This window comes from Uranotaenia lowii, chromosome 2 (genome assembly GCF_029784155.1).
Source record: "Uranotaenia lowii strain MFRU-FL chromosome 2, ASM2978415v1, whole genome shotgun sequence".
Lineage (NCBI taxonomy): Eukaryota > Metazoa > Arthropoda > Insecta > Diptera > Culicidae > Uranotaenia > Uranotaenia lowii.
The window spans coordinates 258,578,927-258,596,423 of NC_073692.1; the positions used below are offsets into that span (position 1 = coordinate 258,578,927).

General features: G+C 35.6%; 1 protein-coding gene across 5 annotated transcripts in view; it reads left to right on the forward strand.

Moving 5' to 3' along the window:
- Positions 1 to 1,094: 1,094 nt before the first annotated feature.
- The window catches only part of LOC129750017 (uncharacterized), a 134,908-nt gene continuing 118,505 nt past the window's right edge, over positions 1,095 to 17,497 (forward strand). For 2 of the 5 annotated variants that reach the window (XM_055745200.1, XM_055745202.1), the window contains exon 1: positions 1,994 to 2,796. The gene's annotated coding sequence lies outside the window, so the exon portion shown is untranslated. Of the gene's footprint in view, positions 1,297 to 1,993; positions 2,797 to 17,497 lie in introns of those variants that run through there. The other 3 variants (XM_055745197.1, XM_055745201.1, XM_055745198.1) reach the window with 2 other exon arrangements.

Below are 17,497 nucleotides of genomic sequence, written 5' to 3' on the forward strand. Positions count from 1 at the left end.
TTGCCGTCGGAGTGTAGCGCCAATCTTCTCCTTTTTTCTCTTTAGGATCGCTTTGTAGAGTAGTTTGAGGGTTGCGCAGATCTAAGTTATGCCACGCAGGTTACCACACTCTGTCAGATCTCCTTTTTTCGGGACCTTTACGAAGATTCTTGCATCCTGTCGTCCGCGAATGCTGCAGTATCCCAGATTTGAAATGAGAAATATGCCTTTCTACCTCAATGTGCTTTAGCTCGTACCATTACTCAGGATTACAATACTTTTTAGCTTCCTATTGAGGGTTGGGTTGCTACCTTAGCAACAAGCAATAGAATAAAAAAAGGCATTCACATCAATCCACCCATGCCCTACTGCTAGTTGAATGAATGCTCGCTAAGCCATGTTGGTTCGTTCGTCATCATCATCGTTGTACTCTTTTCAATCCCGTGTTTTTTTTCATTCTCTTCTTTTCCACCGATCTGTTCTCCGGCTTTGCTGCTACGTATTTTCTCTATTCACAAAAATTATAATACGTAACGAAACGAAACAAACGGTCGGGGTTGAGTTGAAGGCGAGCGCTTTAAGATGTTGTTGGTTTGGTTTGATTTACTCAGTTTCTCAGGCAGGGGCTTGGTTGGAGTTTGAAGCACGAAGAGAGAAGGGAAATGAAACCGGTATGAAGTTGCTCAAACGAAGAACACTACGCGCAAAGTGAACACCGTATCGCTTCCGTGTGCAAGACAGAGAAAGACAATCGCAATGTTATCGTTCGGGGGAATGAATTAGACAATTCGACTGGGCAGACTTCGGAGGTTCGCTATCATCGTTTTTCATAGAGTCGTAATCAATTTTGTATGGGTTTTGCGTCGTAGAAAGGTTAAATGTAAAACTTATGTTTGATGTTAAAAGTTTCTAATTTTAAATGAATAAATAACTCCTACCGCATACGTCGTTTTGAATAGTTAGTAAAATTTCTGCATTTTCCGCTCAGAGGAATGAGTGTTCCCCCAAAACGAAACGATTCACAAACACGTGCTCAAACCCAGCGATCTCTCTTCAGTAAAAGGCCAGAAGCTCTAGCAAAGGAAACACAGATGGAGTTAGCTGTTTTTTTTTTATCAGGGAAGGTATGGCTGTGTGTATTTTAGCTATGGATGTGTTGCGTATTGCATAGGAGCCATTATTTTGTGTGGAGAGAAGAGTAAAATGTCAGCCATTTCGCATTGAAAACGACTACGCTGCAGGATGTTGGTCAATCGCTGTGATTAAAGACGTGTTTCCAAAAGTGTTAAAATTGTGTTTGAGATACTTTTCTCCTTGGTGAGTATTGAACTAAATCGATAATCAACTGATTATTTTTGGGAATTATTTTTAAGGGCCCTTGTCGGGACTGGGTACATCAGTCCATCGTAAACGTTTTCATTTCTTATGCACACCGTCTCCTCTATCCGTAAATCGGTGAACTTGTACACATTCGCTCTACAAGTCGCTGTGAGCTTATTTCAATGATAGGGTAGCCAGTTTGAATTTCTAAATTATAATATTTTTAAAATGAACGAAAATAAGTAAAAATGGTTATCATTTATTTGATACTATAAAATAGAACTATTCAATAGAGACATGACCTTCATGCACGAATAAATTGATCCAGAAAGATGGTAGCCCGACCCAGCGAATTCATGCTTTTGTGGGATTTCTCTGCTCTCATGCTTTCTGGTTTAAATGCATGGTGTGTAAATGTGTGCGCGGATGGAATCGGCCACACTTCGATGGGATGATGATGGCAACAACAAAAGCATTGGCAGGCAAAAACAACAATAATAGCAACAGAACAGTACCCGTCACGTTGGAACCGTTTTTTTTTTATTCGCCTTCTTTAGGTTAGGTTTCGTCGAGGAGAGGAAAATTCGTCGTACGATGAGGGAGAGCTGAGCCCAAAACATGAGAGACAGAGAGGGAGTGAAGTGAGCACAGAATGTTTCGTCGGATCGAGCCAGCTGAGCGAAATGCGAATGTGGTGTTCGGAAAAGAAAATGGCCGCCGTCGCGTGTGTGTACATCTCAGCAGCAGCACTCTGGTAGCGCTCTTGGCATAGACGTTTTTGTTTTTCCACGTAAATTTTCACCTTCTCTAAGCGCGCGGTTCATCGACACACCGAGCCGAAACGAAGGCAGCAAAATTTTCAGTGTTACTGTCGCGATTTTTCGCGTGTGCTGTTCCAGGACTGTACGAATCAAGGGAACCGTTTCCGCCGGAACATCACGTACGTACATCTCAAGAAGGACGTCGAATCCTTGTGTTTGAACTGTGCAACGTTGACCGAACAAAAAGTGTATAGTGTGCTCTCGGGCTTATCCGGAATAATTGCAGTGGGTTTTGAGTGAGCTCCGTCAATGTCATACACATATTTTTCCATACATCTTCCTCGTAATTCGAAAGATGGGTCTGTTGCGAACTAGAAGAGTTCACCGATTGCTGTTTTGGTCTAACCAATAGACACTGTTTAAAGTTTATCCCATCGCCATCTGGGATGAATATTTTCGATTGATAAGCCCCAAGTGCTTCAGTGCAGTGAGCAGTGTCTGCTGCGTTTAGTTCGCGAAATTGCAAAAAATAATAAGTTGGGTTTCTAAGGAGTGATAGCTGAGAGCAGCAAAAGTAAGGTGGATTGGCGACTGGAATCGTCCAGTCGATTGGTTTGGCAAGAACAACAAGAGCAACAACGACAATAGTAACAGCTTGAATAGTACTATCAAAAAATAGCAGCAAGCAGAAAAGCCGTAAAATAGTGTACCTCCTGGCCACTGTGTGAAGGATGAAGTGAGTTATATGTTACTGTGTAAAATTTCATAAATATAATTTACATTCTATTTTATATTTTATTGGCGAACGAAAGTAATCAAGCGATATAGTTAAGCTGTGAATGTGTTTGAAATAGAATGCTAAGCAATTAGCCAAGTGAAAAGATGATTAAAAGTCTCCAGATGCATTATGGATAAGCAAAACCCCCAGTGTAAGATACTATCACATAAAGATGTTACATTCGACCAAAGGCAGAAGTAAGAGCAGTCAAAAATTTCCCCTGCACATGTGACATGTTGATGAAGCGTGTCTTCATGTTGGTAAAGTGTGTCATCACTCTCAACATCATGTGATTGATTGGTCAAAGTTCTGTCATCGAGATAACCATTGGAACTTTTGTTTCCTGCACCAATGGACAGGTTTTCCATGTGTTTCAGGCAAACATTTTATTCCAGTTTTGTGCCTTCAATAAATTTAAGCTTATATTTTTATTCCTAATAAACCAATCATAGCTTGAAAGCACGTGTATTTTATGTAACATTTTGTTATGTAACATTAAATATGTTTTACGAAATGTTTATGTTGAATTCAGAATTACTATGTACATTTATAACAAATTTTCAAAAAAAAAAATTAAAGCTACTTTTAGTATCAGTCTTCTTTCAAACACAGGTAATGGTAGATGTACTTTGAAAACGATAGCACATTTTTCTCGGCTGCAGAATTCTTACGAAAATAAACACTTTAGTGCCACGTAATCTGTAGTCATGATGAATAGCTAATTTTGTTGTGGAATATAGTACATATGAGATTCTGGGCCTAAGAACAGTTTTAGACAAATATGAGATATGGTTAGAACTTTTTAAGCTGACACTTTAACTTTTTGATTCTACAATTCAATGCTAGTGAATTGAATTATTTGAAAATTCATAATTGGCAAAAAAGAAAATAAATAATTATTAATCTATGAATATCCAGTTTGAAAGAGTTTTGTTACCGTGATAAAACCGATAACAAAACTAATAATTGTGGCTACGAACACTTACACATCTATTACTGACCACTGATTACTGGAGTGCTTTAAAAATGTTCATGATAAATCATTCTTATTCAGTAATTGTAAAAAAAAATCCGCTTTTATATAAGTCATATTGTTACTTGTTTGTTTTTGAACATGTGGCCAATGGTGTGAAATATAGAACTGTAAAATTTTAAAATTCTTATATAACAAAAATTGTTCTAATCGTACCTTTCACAACAAAATGGTAAGAATAACTGAAGTCGTATAACTAAAATTTATTTTTTTAATTTTTCTCATATTTATTTAATGTAAATTTTATTAAGATGCTATCTTAGAGTGAAATGTTTGTCGTGGCTTCAATAAAATCAGATCTAATCGGAATTAACGCGTATTGGAAGAAAAATTAAAACACGGTTTTTCTACTCGTGCAGAAACATAACGTCTGGAAATCTTCTAGAAACTTTAGACCAGGCTCGTTGGGCAATTCATTTCAATTGTCTGATTTTACTCAAATTTGGCGTGTGAATTTCTAGTAAGAAAATGGTAAATTTTTCCTGAAATTTTATTATGGACATCCCCTTTTGCTATCCTCTTACACTAAATCTCGTCCTTCTTTGCCAAACCTTAGGTTGACATAATCCAAATCCAGTGCAAAGGCGTGCTTTAGGTGCTAGAATAGTCTCAGAAAAAGCAGATTGATAAAAATTTCGAAAACAGCTACATTTGAATAGTCGTCATGAATTCTGTGATTCGTATGTATTTTATAAATGAAAAGATGGCAAAATATGACGAATAACGTCAATTTTTTCTATTTTTTTTTAGTTAATCTACTGTGACATGAACATCTTTGGCGATTTAAAAGTACAGTTTTTCCACCACTTTTTTTGTGGTCATGATCTAAATAATAATAATAATATTTATTAAAGATCCCCCAATCTTGGAAGGTCGGTAGAGGAATAAGACAGTTTTAGCGGAAAAGTGTTTTACGTCATTTGATTCTGAAGGTATTAATAGGTACATACCTATATACCAAGTGTGGATGTGTTAAGTGTTAAATCGATGTAGCGTCGATATCGCAAAAACAGTGAACAATGAATCTGGACGACTCCTTTTGCCGAGACCTGATCCGAAATTTGATACCTGAAATCAATTGATCAAAGATTTTTATTATAATAAATAATTATCCATTCCTTCAGACTTCGATGTACAAATTTTCTACCTTATTTGATGCATAATCACGAGAGTTAATATAGAAGATCCTATTTGGCGACCCTTTGACCCCTATATTGGATGGATGTACGAAATAGAAAAATAGTGAACAATTGATATGGCCGACCCAACCCAAAATTTGGTACCTTCCAATTTGCATTTGATCTATCCACGCGACCACCCAGTTCGCATTTTCCGAAATTTGAAAAAAACACCGTATTAGAAGTGATTTATCATCATACATCACTTTTTTTCTATTTTAAATTTAGATTTAAAATTGTTAAATTAAAAATTGGCGCATCATGATGTCACGATTTCCACCATTTATGTTTTGTTTACTATTTCATCAAGAAAAAAAAACCTATAATTTTATGATGAAAATTTTTTAATAGTGAATCAATGATGTCTTTTTGTGTAACAGGCATATTTAGTGACTTATATGACCTTTTCCCAGCTAACTCGAAAGGGATAATTTTTCGGGAACAACCATATTTTTGCACAAAATGCTCCACCATAATGCGGAATAACAATTTCGATTCAGATTATTTTGTATTATTTTATCCATGTTCTATGTTGCTTTGAGTATTGGATATTTCCAAAATATTGTATTGTTGATCTGTACTGTTGTTAAGTAATGGAAGTATTAGTCGTGGAATTCGGCCGCACAAGCACTATTCAACAATTTATTCATTGGAGCAATTTCGTTTAATACGATGCGGAAAAACGTAACTGTTATTGGACACAATTACGTAATTGAAGTTATAATGGCTCTTGAGATTCTGCTTGACGATGCGACTTTTTCAACGAAATAACTGACGTCGAAAAAATGCACCATCAGATCAGCGCTACTATGAGAGACGCAGAACATGGGATGGATATGGCCGTTCCCCCATAACCGCTGCTGGTGAGAATATTACGTTGGAATGGCAATAATTTTCGTCATTTAAGATGTTTTATATAGGACACACCCAGACATACTTTCGCTTCCCTGCTGAGTTTCGCCTTGTCGTCTCTCGTGTGCGCTTATGGTCGATTCTGCTGGGTTTCGATTTTTTTTCTCTGTTAAGCAATATGAATCCAACGTAAGAAGAACGGCATGACTAAAATGAGCCAAGTCGTACCGAACTCTACAGCAAAGTACCTACTGCTCCCAGCGCTAGTCATTTTCGCACCACAGTGGGCAGAAATGCGCTGCAAGGATGTTAGGCAAATAAAATGTTATAAATTTTCTCTTCATTCCGGTGGGGCTACTCCCACATAGTCAAAAAGACTAGGCGCAAGGGTTTCTTGAAACCATTCGTTAGGGATAGTACAACGCTATTTTACCTATGTCGACGGGCCCGAGAAAGATGGTTCCGTAGGCCCTCGTAATGACGAAATGAACCAAGTTATTTATGCATCTCACGTCGGCAAAAATTTGAGAAAGTTTGCTGGAATGTTCATTATTTCGTTTTATTAAAGTTTAAACAAAAAGAAACGGTTAAATATTTTTAGAAAAAACATTAACTCAAAACTAAGACAGTATTTAATACCAGATATGGGCTTAGTAGTAACGAGTTGCCAATTTCAAATGATTTTTGTTGTTTTATCATTTGCTCTCTCATAACTTGATTTCATACTTGTATAAAATCCTTTGTACATTCAGAAAGAAACCAACAATTTTCGGCATCATAACGCGCCTCAAATGGTTGAAGTTTAATTGAGACAAAAACCTTAATATGTATATGTATTGAAAATCGCCAAAATTTTGTGCTTCCTGCATTTTTTGCACGAGAATATGCCATGTCTGTCTGGGTTGATATTTTTTTTCGAGATTTTCACATAATCTGGTTCAACTATCCAGCTAATAATTCACAAAATATGAAGACTGTACAATGACTGAAAAAAAATACAGCTATTCTCGTGAAAAAGGGAAATTTGGGATTGCTTCACAAAAATCGCTGTATTTTTATACAATTTTCATTGAAAAAAGCTTGAAATTTGGCCAAAAGATTTCAATTAGTTTTGATTTAGTACCTCGCAGAGTTTCATCAAAATAGGTTGACGCGAAAAAAATGCGACCGGTTAAAAAATGGGGTTCATTATCTTCCAACAGGCGATTTAATACTTTTTTGGACGAATGTTTGTATGGAAAATATCGTAATCAATGTTTTTTCAATGATTTTTCTTTTACAAAACTTTCTCTAAAAAATGTTGATAATTGATAGAAATTTCATTCCTGATTTGTTTGTAAATAGAACCTTTTTAAAAGAGCTCAAAATAAGAAGAACAGAGTTTCAGAAACGACCTGCAAAAACAAATTGATATACGATTTTTATACATATATCTAAACTCGAAACGAGTAATCTAATCGCTTTTTTTTGTTAGAATCTCTTCTCAATTGAATATTTTCTATTTCCAATCAAAGGAGGAATAAAGTTTCAATTAATTTACTATATTGAACATAGTAAAAAATACAGCGAATTTTGTGAAGCCATCTCAAATTTCCCTTTTTAAGTAACTTAACTCATTTTCGGCGTTTTTGAGTAGAGTTTAAGAAAGGCATAATTACTTATTTAAAAATTTGAAATTCTAATAAAATCAAAACTTCTTGGTTTGTGTTATATGTGTGTACTATAGACACTGCTTCATGCGCCAGGGTTACGACCAAAAGCTACCTGCATATCTCCTTTCTCACCTCCAGCGAGGGAGGAACGAGCGATCTAAATGCTTCATCATCCCCCAACATACCACAACCTCTAGGAAGAGTATACTGGTGTATGGCCCCTCCTGTTGGAACAACTTGCCTTTGGCGACAAGACAAACCAGCTCGCTAACAACCTTCAAGACCGCGTTGAACAGAGCTACATAACGCAAATATTATATTCGTTATCAAAACATTTATTAATATTCCACGCGTTTTGTGACACAAGTAATTTCCTTAACCTGAACTAATAGTTAATTGTAACCGACAGGCTGCGTTAAAATTAATAAATTACAAATTACAATTACTGGAATTTATCAAAAACTATTGAAAAAGTTTGTTTAATAACAAATTACTGACAAGTAGCAAAAACTTGTATGGTTTCGAAAGTAAATTTTTACTATTTACTTAATATTTATCTTTTGAGAATCTAGCATTCATAAGGCCAAGCGCGGAAAAATGCAGAAAACAAAAAATTAAATTGGGTGGCTACCGGAATAAGATACCAAGTTTTTGTGGGATTCTATAATTACAGATCATAATTATATGAGTGACGGAATCACGTTTGAATATTTTGATATCGTCTGCGTTAAGAATTTATTTAAAAGAAAAACAAAATTTGAATAGAGAAAAAATCCTACTGAGAAAAGTTCTCAAAATATCGATTAAGATTTAAAATTTAAAATTCGTATTAAGATATAAATTTTTGAGTTCGGATTGGAAATACAGATTCAGAATTTAACCAGAATATATGCCAAATCCAGCTCTCAGATACTAGGCTCTAAAACACATCAGTATTATAGACGAGAATCTAAATAAAACTTCAAAATGCTTAATAAGTATAAGATTCTGAAACTGAAATTAAAGTTCGAATCCTGAAACCAAATTTAAAATTAATTTCTGATTTATGGTTCAGTAATTAAATATCAAATTCATCGTTCAAGATTATTATTTCAAATTTCAGAGAATCAGAGCGCAATAGTGTTATTCAATGTGAGAACAGGTAAAATAAACTAATTTTCAATCGAAGCTTTAACCTAAAATTTTCAAAGTATCAGCATCCCCATTTTTTGCTCCTTTAAATGTGTGCTTTGCGTTACAATTTGCTAATAGTTTATTTTCTTTAAAATATCAACAAATATCACCAAATTTTCAAACCGAAAAAATTATAAAATCTCAATCGGAAAACCAGGAAAAAAACTTGGAATTTGAAAACTCAATGGTCACCCTGTTCGCCCCAATTCCAACCAAAATTACACTGAACCCAAATCCACTCTTAAAATACACATGATTTTTCATTTAAAAACAAGGATCCAAGGATTTTCTTCCATTCAAGTGCGACATATACATTTCACTTGGCAGTCACTTAAATTTCAAGTGAATTTATCCACTTTCACTTCAGTCGTCACTTGAATTTGAAGTGAGAAAAAATATTCACTTCCCCATCACTTGAATTTCAAGTGAATGTCGGGTTGTAATTGTGTTTATTTTCAGAGTTCAAAATGGCAAATTTTAAAGAGCAGCGTTTAAAGTTTATGCTGGATTTGGATTTTCCCAATTCTTTACTAGGCGATTTTGGCGGTAGTTTGTGTTAAACGTGATGTGAGGATAAGTTATTTAAAGGTGTTATCATGTTTCAGCTTGTGGGTTGAACTGGACATATTTTCTGGTTTGCAGCAGGGAAGATTTAGAAGTCGCACTATCCGCAGTAATCGATCTGTCTTGGGATTACGATGGAATTTTCCAATCAATAAATTTATGGTGAAAGCGTAATGTAAGTATTTGAAATCGAAGTGGTGTTCTATAAATGTTCTTTTTTTATTTAAAAAAACGCGTGAGATAATTAACTAGAAACTTACTTAGAAACTCAGATAAATTTCACTCGAATTTCCTAGTTTAATTCATTTGACCGGTCACTTAAGTGAATTCACTTGACCCATCACTTAAAATTCAAATGAAATTACGTATGGCGAGAATTCACTACAGATGTCACTTATTTTTTAAGTGAAAATTATTTTGGGTGTATGTTGCTAGGATGCCGAGCAAGGTTGCCGAAAAATAAAATCTGTGCTTTGGCGAAAAAAAACTCTGACTTTCTGTGATTTCACCCAAAAATTTCGTGATGGGTTTCGGGTGATCGGGTCTTTTATACATACATTTTACTTGAGCAAAATCAATTAACCTTATTAATCTTATCATATTCTTCCAATCGTAACTTACGAATCCGAAAAGTTATATTGACATAAAAAATAATAATTTTGAAAATACGTAGGTACAAAAAATCTATGAAATCTGTGAATATTCCCAAAATTCTTTGTTCCGTGAAACAGATTCTGTAATGAAAATTTGCTCAAAATTCTGTGAAATTAGAGATTTTTCTGTGATTTCGGCAACTTTGATGCAGAGGTAACCTCGGTTCTGAAGCGCAATTTCAAATCTTTTATTCCTTTCTCTATTTTTACTCACTTACGATACTAGGATGTACGCAGCGCAAGGTTACCGAAAAAAATTTGTTTTCACGAAAATAAATTATCTTTCTGTGATTTTACTCAAAAATTCTTTGATTGTTTTTTTTTCAAAAATTTCATTAACAAGTCATGTCAAATTGCGTCTTTTATACATTTTACTTGAGAAAAATCAATTAACATTACTTTCATACTTTCCAATTTTTAGGTAAAAATCCAAAATTCATATTGACGAAAAAAAATAAATTTTTGATGAACGTATGTTATTTTAAAATTCTGTGAAACCTGTGAATATTTCTAAAATTCTTTGTTTTGTGACACAGATTCTGTGATGAAAATTTGCTCAAAATTCTGTGAATTTATTGATTTTTCTGTGATTTCGGCAACCTTGGCCCAGCGATTGTGATCATAATTTTACGGTTTAAGTTCTACGCATGACTATGTTTCGGCAAATTCTTCCACTTTTGCATTCAAACTATTCCAATTTTTTGTGTATTGGGTTAATCATTTTATTCAGGTGCAATCTCTGCAACAATCTTTCAACTACATCAACCAAAAAAGCTTCAAAATACACTGAGGTTTTTTTTTTACGCGGTTTTTTTTTTTACACGGTTTTTTTTACGCGGCTTTTTATACGCGGATTTTCGAATTAACGCGGTTTTTTTTTACGCGGATTTTCGAATTAACGCGGTTTGTCAGAGAAAATATTCTAAGACTTTTTCAAAGAAAAACACTTAGAATCTTTTTGTAGTTGGGAAAATCTTAGCTCTGAGACTAAGAACGTGATACATGAGATCTGTGACCTGAGACCTGAGACTTGAGACCTGAGACCTGAGACATGAGACCTGAGACCTGAGATTTGAGACCTAAAATATGAGACTCGAGATCTGAGACACGAGATATGAGACATGAGACCTGAGACTTGAGACCTGAGACATGAGACCTGAGACATGAGACCTGAGACATGAGACCTAAGACATGAGACATGAGACCTGAGACCTGAGACATGAGACATGAGACCTGAGACCTGAGACATGGAACATGAGACCTGAGACATGAAACCTGAGACATGAAACCTGAGACATGGAACATGAGACCTGGGACATGAGACATGAGACGATCTGAATTCCACACTGTCAAATAAGCCTCACTATATTCTACTATTCTATTAATCTAATTGATTTTGTTTTTTATCTTAAAAATAAACTATCATTGTACGCAAATTTTTAAATAATCATGGTTCTTACGCGTTTTTTTAGTAACGTGCTGTTTTGTTTGAATTTTTTAATTAAAATGGATTTTTTACGTGGATTTTCGAATTACAGAGGTTTTTTTTACGCGGATTTTCGAATTAACGCGGTTTTTTTACGCGGATTTTCGAATTAACGCGGTTTTTTTTACGCGGATTTTCGAATTAACGCGGTTTTTTTTACGCGGAACGAAATACCGCGTAAAAAAACCTCAGTGTATTTACATTTTTCGTCGTAATATATTATCTTTAATATTCTATGACCTTTTTCCAAATCAAGGCAAATTCCAGATCCAGAAACTTTGATAAAGTTATTGAAGTGCTATGCAGGAAAAACGAAAGCGTTTGGAATCAGTTTTCTTTGTATATTTAGCCATTCATCGTGTCAATCGTTATGAAACACTGACTGATTTGCTGCTTCCACAGATCGTTAGCCTCCTTAAGGTATTTATTTGTATTTTTATTTATATAGTATTCCGTCTCACGACATAACTTGACGAACATAATTCCTAAAATTCACTCGATCCATGGCAACCGTTCTCCAATTCCTCGGGCACCCCACGTTCGCCAGATCACGCTCCACTTGGTCTAACCACCTCGCACGTTGCGCCCCCGCTCGTCTTGTTCCTACCGGATTCGTAGCGAACACCTGTTTTGCAGGACAGTCGTCCGGCATTCTCGCAACATGTCCCGCCCAGCGTATCCGGCCAGTCTTCACCACCTTCTGGGTACTGGGTTCGCTGTAGAGTCGCGCGAGCTCGTGGTTCATCCTTCGCCTCCACACTCCGTTCTCCTGTACGCCGCCAAAGATGGTTTGTACGTCTCGGTGGTCGAGTGGTTAGCGTGGTAAGACGGTAGTCGCTGGTCCACTGATGGCATGGGTTCGATTCCCATCTCGGTACTGGGTGTTAAATGTTAATCTTAAGTTGTCCACGTCATTTATTCAGTCTGTAAAGCCTAAATCGGCTAAGACGGTGTATGTCTTTTTTAATATTGAAAAATGAGCCGGTGACGGAGCACTTTCGAGGATGCCTTTTAGAAAACAGGATTTGCGGTGGACACTGTATCTCAGCCCGGATTATCTGAAGTCAAAAAATCAGAGCAAAATATTTTTAATAGATGTTTTTCTGGACCCCAACGTTTTTATTTAACTTTAAAAAATTTTTATGAAATTTTTGTGGCTGTTTCAAAGTAAAACCTACGATTTTTCACGAAAAAAACCGCCATTTTTTATCTGTACAATCTCCCCAAAGTAAAAAAAGAAAGAAAAACGTCGGGGTCTAGTATTTTATATGTAGAAAATATGTTCCAAAATTGAAAAGAATCGGATAAGTAGTTTTCAAATGACGATGTCCACGGACTTCAAAAATGTGCTTTCGAGGAAAACGCGTTTGAAGTTTCTGCTCTTGCTTTCTTGCAGTATTAGATAGGAGGAGATAAAGGCCTATAATTTCTACAGTTTTGCTTCAATTGACTTGAAAATTTGACACAACATTCTTGAAATGTTTTACAATAAGAAATTAAATAATTAAAAAATCGATTTTTTGAAAGTGTTAGACCCTACCTAAAAAAAAATAATTCCCCACTAGTGATCCAAATGTTTTGCGCACGATTTTACCGCCGTATTTTGTTTATTTTAACGGTGGACAACTTTTCTACCTTGTAGGAATGAATTCAGGCCTGTTTATTAGTCAGCTAGACGAACCAAAGAAAAATTAAACTTTTTTATCACTTACCCTATCAAAATTTTTGGATTGCGCTTGATAAAACCTCGCGCATTACTTTACATTATGGAATCAATCATCTTCTATTTTTTTCCAATTTTAACTCACTGTTAGATTCTCTAGAGCTCTTGAAACGACTTACCATATGGACTTAGGTCGAAAAGTTCACATGCAGCTGTTTTTGGGGCCTCTTACTGGGAGAACTGCATCAATGATGCATCAATGCAGTGCATCATCTTTTAGTTATTCAGTAAATTATTACCTTCACAAAATTCATTGAAGACTTTACCAGGGAATCATATAAATCTTATCGAGCTGAAAAATCGAAATCAGTAAATCACCCATGTACAGTAAAAATTCGACGAACTCTCACAAAAACCCTTATTGATTAAAATAAATGAAACTCCCAGTGTGTAGTCGTTAACTTTATACCTACGGCTGTTGGTCTCATTGAATTGCATTTCGATTACTAGAATCGACGACCGGCGCTATTTCAGCCCACCTCCAGCCACAGCCTTTAATCCAGCAAAGCCACATCGTGTGCGGAGTGGATTAACCCAAAAATGGAATCCAAGGCACAAGATACAGCGTGGAACAGTCGAATCAACATTTATTTGATACCTCCTCAAGTATAAATATACCTAGTTGCTGTAAAATGAGTTTTCTCGTCAACGGATCAGCGAGTTTGGTTGCCATTTGGAGCAACAACAACTCGCAACAGCGAAAAAAAAAGTCAGCAATCGATTGCACTACGGGATACCTACCTACTTGTATTGTTGTTATTCATATTTATATATGTAGTGTTTTAGCCAGGCATCAGTTTATTGGAAGTTGGTCGTCGCAAAACAGGTTTTTCTCTGACATGAAAATAGTTTCGGGAATTGTATGATGCCGCGTTGCCTGATTTTGCCGGCATTTATTTCGAATGGTTCGAACAAGCGAGCAAAAAACAAACCATGTGCTTTTCGTCCACGAGTTTGGGTTTCATCATTCCTGACGGACGAAGAGCGTGTGCTTGTTGTTGAACAAATGCGGAATATAATGGAATGTTTTCGGTGTATGATTTGTACGTGCCTAATTGATGCCTGAAATAAATAAAATATTAATAAACACCGTCATCGTCGTCTTTATAAACAATTCAACAAAATGGCCGGCCAGCTAGCAAATATTTCTCCAAGAGCTCGCGTTCCACGTTTGCCTTGCCTTGATCCGACTCTATCTCTGTCAGTGCCAGTGCCGAGCCAGTCCTGTCTGCCCCCGTCAGCGTCGTCAAGTCAAGTCAAAAGTGGCCGTGGGGAGTCAAAGACACACACGCACGAAGCAGAAGGCATCCCAGAAGGAGAAAGACGAGTGGCCGAGGCGAGATTGTGGCGCGTTCTTCGTGATATTACGGCCATATCACCTTCAAGTGCGTACACATGCTTTTTTATAAGCAGCTTGTTTATGGTGGGCTCCTCTTGCTTTGCAGTCAGTCATACAAGGCGTTTCTAATGGTTTTTTGAACCGGTTAAGAATCCTCTTGGGTGCAGTAGACGACTGGAAGGTACATTCATACGGTCATGTTGTTTTGTTCGCCTACGCGACGGTTTAGGCTTCACAATTTTTCCTTTCATGTGTCGTCGTCCCATGAATAAAATAATGGTTAACGTTATATTAACTTGTGCGACGCGCAAAAAAAAAAATTATTGATTTACATTATGCAAATAATACGAACCTACAGTTCCTTTCAACTTTCAAACAAAACATCCTAATCAATTTTATAAAGGAGTTAATAAATTGCTAAGGAACGAGATGAAATCACCTTGAATGTTGAATAGAAGTAAAATATTTTTGTTATTCATACTCTGGTTCAACATTATGGAGTACTTGAAAGTTTTTAGAATGGATTTTCAGAATTGCATTCTTGTTGCCGAGAAGGTACCCGGAAAATAAAAAAAAGGTAAAATTTACCGAGAAGCAATGTGATTTTTTCCACCCAGCTTTCTCGGTGAATTTTACCTTTTTTTTATATTCGGCAAATAGTTTTTTTTTTTTCTAGATGAAGTACCGTTTTGTTTAGCTCAATCCATGTCAACTTCACCTCACTGCGAGGTAAGTTTTATCTTATTTGAATTTAGGTGAATTGTACCTTTTTATTTAGCTCAATTCAGGTGAACTTCACCTGACTACTAGGTAAGATTTCCCTTTTTTGGCCTCACCTTTTTTCTCGATGAATTGCTCGATTCAGGTAAACTTTACCTCGCTGCTAGGTAAGGTGTAGATAAAAGATACCTTTTTGGCTTTCACGAGCGTTTACCTTGCTATCTCGGTAAATTTTACCTTTTTATTACTTTCCGTGTATATTTTCATGTAAGGTACACCGGGGTAAGTGAGGACGCGGGGTATGTGAGCACTATGGCTATTAAAACAATTCTGTGTACTATTTTTTCGAACTTTGGATCCAGAATGTTAAATTTACTTGTAATCTTTCCGATAACTGTAAAAGAGGTATGATTCCGACATAAACGCATGTTTTCAGCGACTATTGTGAATTTTATCAAAATTTCAACAATACATATAATAGACAATCTGATTGATTTCGTACATTCAACAACATATATAATACATTCAACTATGGTTGTATGATTGATTTTGTGCATTCAACTATAAATATAATAGATTCCACTAGTGTACGATTGATGTTATACATTCAACAAAAATTATAGTAGATTCAACTAACCATCATATTTATAATTAAATCAATCATATTATTATTGTTGAACCTACCATATTTACAATCATATTAATCATATTATTGATTAATTTGATTGTAAGTAAGTATAGTAGGTTCAACAATAATAATATGATTGCTTTAATTATAAATATGCTGGTTTCAATTTTATTTCTATAATTGATTCAATGAAGTGAACTATCCGAAATTTGTTGTTCGTTGTTCGTTGCTTATGTTTTTTGTAGTCACAGGCTCGCAAGGCCCGCAACTAACCCCACTATCTCGCAGGAGGACCGTCGTGTTGTTGCTGTTTTGGGATCCGAACACCACCAGGACGCTGTTGCACTCCGCACGCCGCCCCTGACATGGAGAACAGACGCGTACGAAGCCCCCTGACTCAGTCTGCATGCGACCAAAGCATCCACCGGGGTTGGGTACCCGATCTCCGCTAAGGTTGCTCGCACCCCAGCTAGCACCACAGGGAGGTAGAGAATCGGAGTTGCAGACAAGAGGTGATATGACCACTACCCGAAGGTTGGGTGTATGGGGTCTCGAGTTGCACATTGTCTACTTCACTAGCCAACTATAAATATTGTAAATTTAGTTTCTGTTTATATTGGAAGTTAATCATAATCATGATTGTTTTTTTTCTGGATAATTTTATGGGTATGTTTTTTTTATTCATTATTTTTGCATTTTGCATCTAGTTCGTTTAAGCCGCCATGATACTAGAAATCCCGGCAATCCCGATATCCACGTCCTGGTTCCTCCGCTGTTGTTCTTTGTGCATTTTGATGTGCATGGTTGCCCAGCATATTGTGCGTATCAAATTTTACGATTTTTTTTAATTTTTGCTGATGAACACGGATGAACACTACATTATTCAAGTATCACACAATCAATCATAAACATATAGTTGAATATAGTAATTTATTATTTATTATTAATATAGTAATTTATAGTTGAATCAATTATACCATTACAATTGAATCTATCATCTTTATAGTTAAATGTGAGAGTTCAACCATGAAGTTATTGTTGAATCTATCATGTTTATAATTAAATGCCTGAAATCAATCTTACAAATGTAGTTGAATCTATCATATTTACAGTTGAATCTATCATATTTACAGTTGAATCTATCCTATTTACAGTTGAATCAATTATAGAATACAGTTGAATCCATTATATTCATAGTTGATTGCGTCAAGTCAATCATCAGTTTGTAGTTGAGTCTATTATATTTATAGTTGGATGCGAAAAAATCAACTACGCTTTGATGATTGGTATAACCAGTTGAAATAATTAGAATAGTTATGGTCTTTTTTCTCCGTGTAAGCACTGAGAGAATCTCAAAATCATTAATGATAAAAAAAAAACTACAACATCAAATATATTTGTATGTAATCAGCTAGTCTAGATCTATGATTTTTTTTCTCATACACTGAAGTGCAAAATGATTTTGAAACGATTTTTTTCCCCATTGTATTTAACTCCCGTTAAAATTTTTTGCCCTGAATCAGGACTGAATGAAACGCTCCCTAAATTTATTAGGATTTTTATTAATATGAATACTACTAACATAAGGTAAAAAAATTATGAACATAAAATTTTCCATTTAAAGTACAAAATTTATCTTCTAGGTGCTTTTTGCTAGT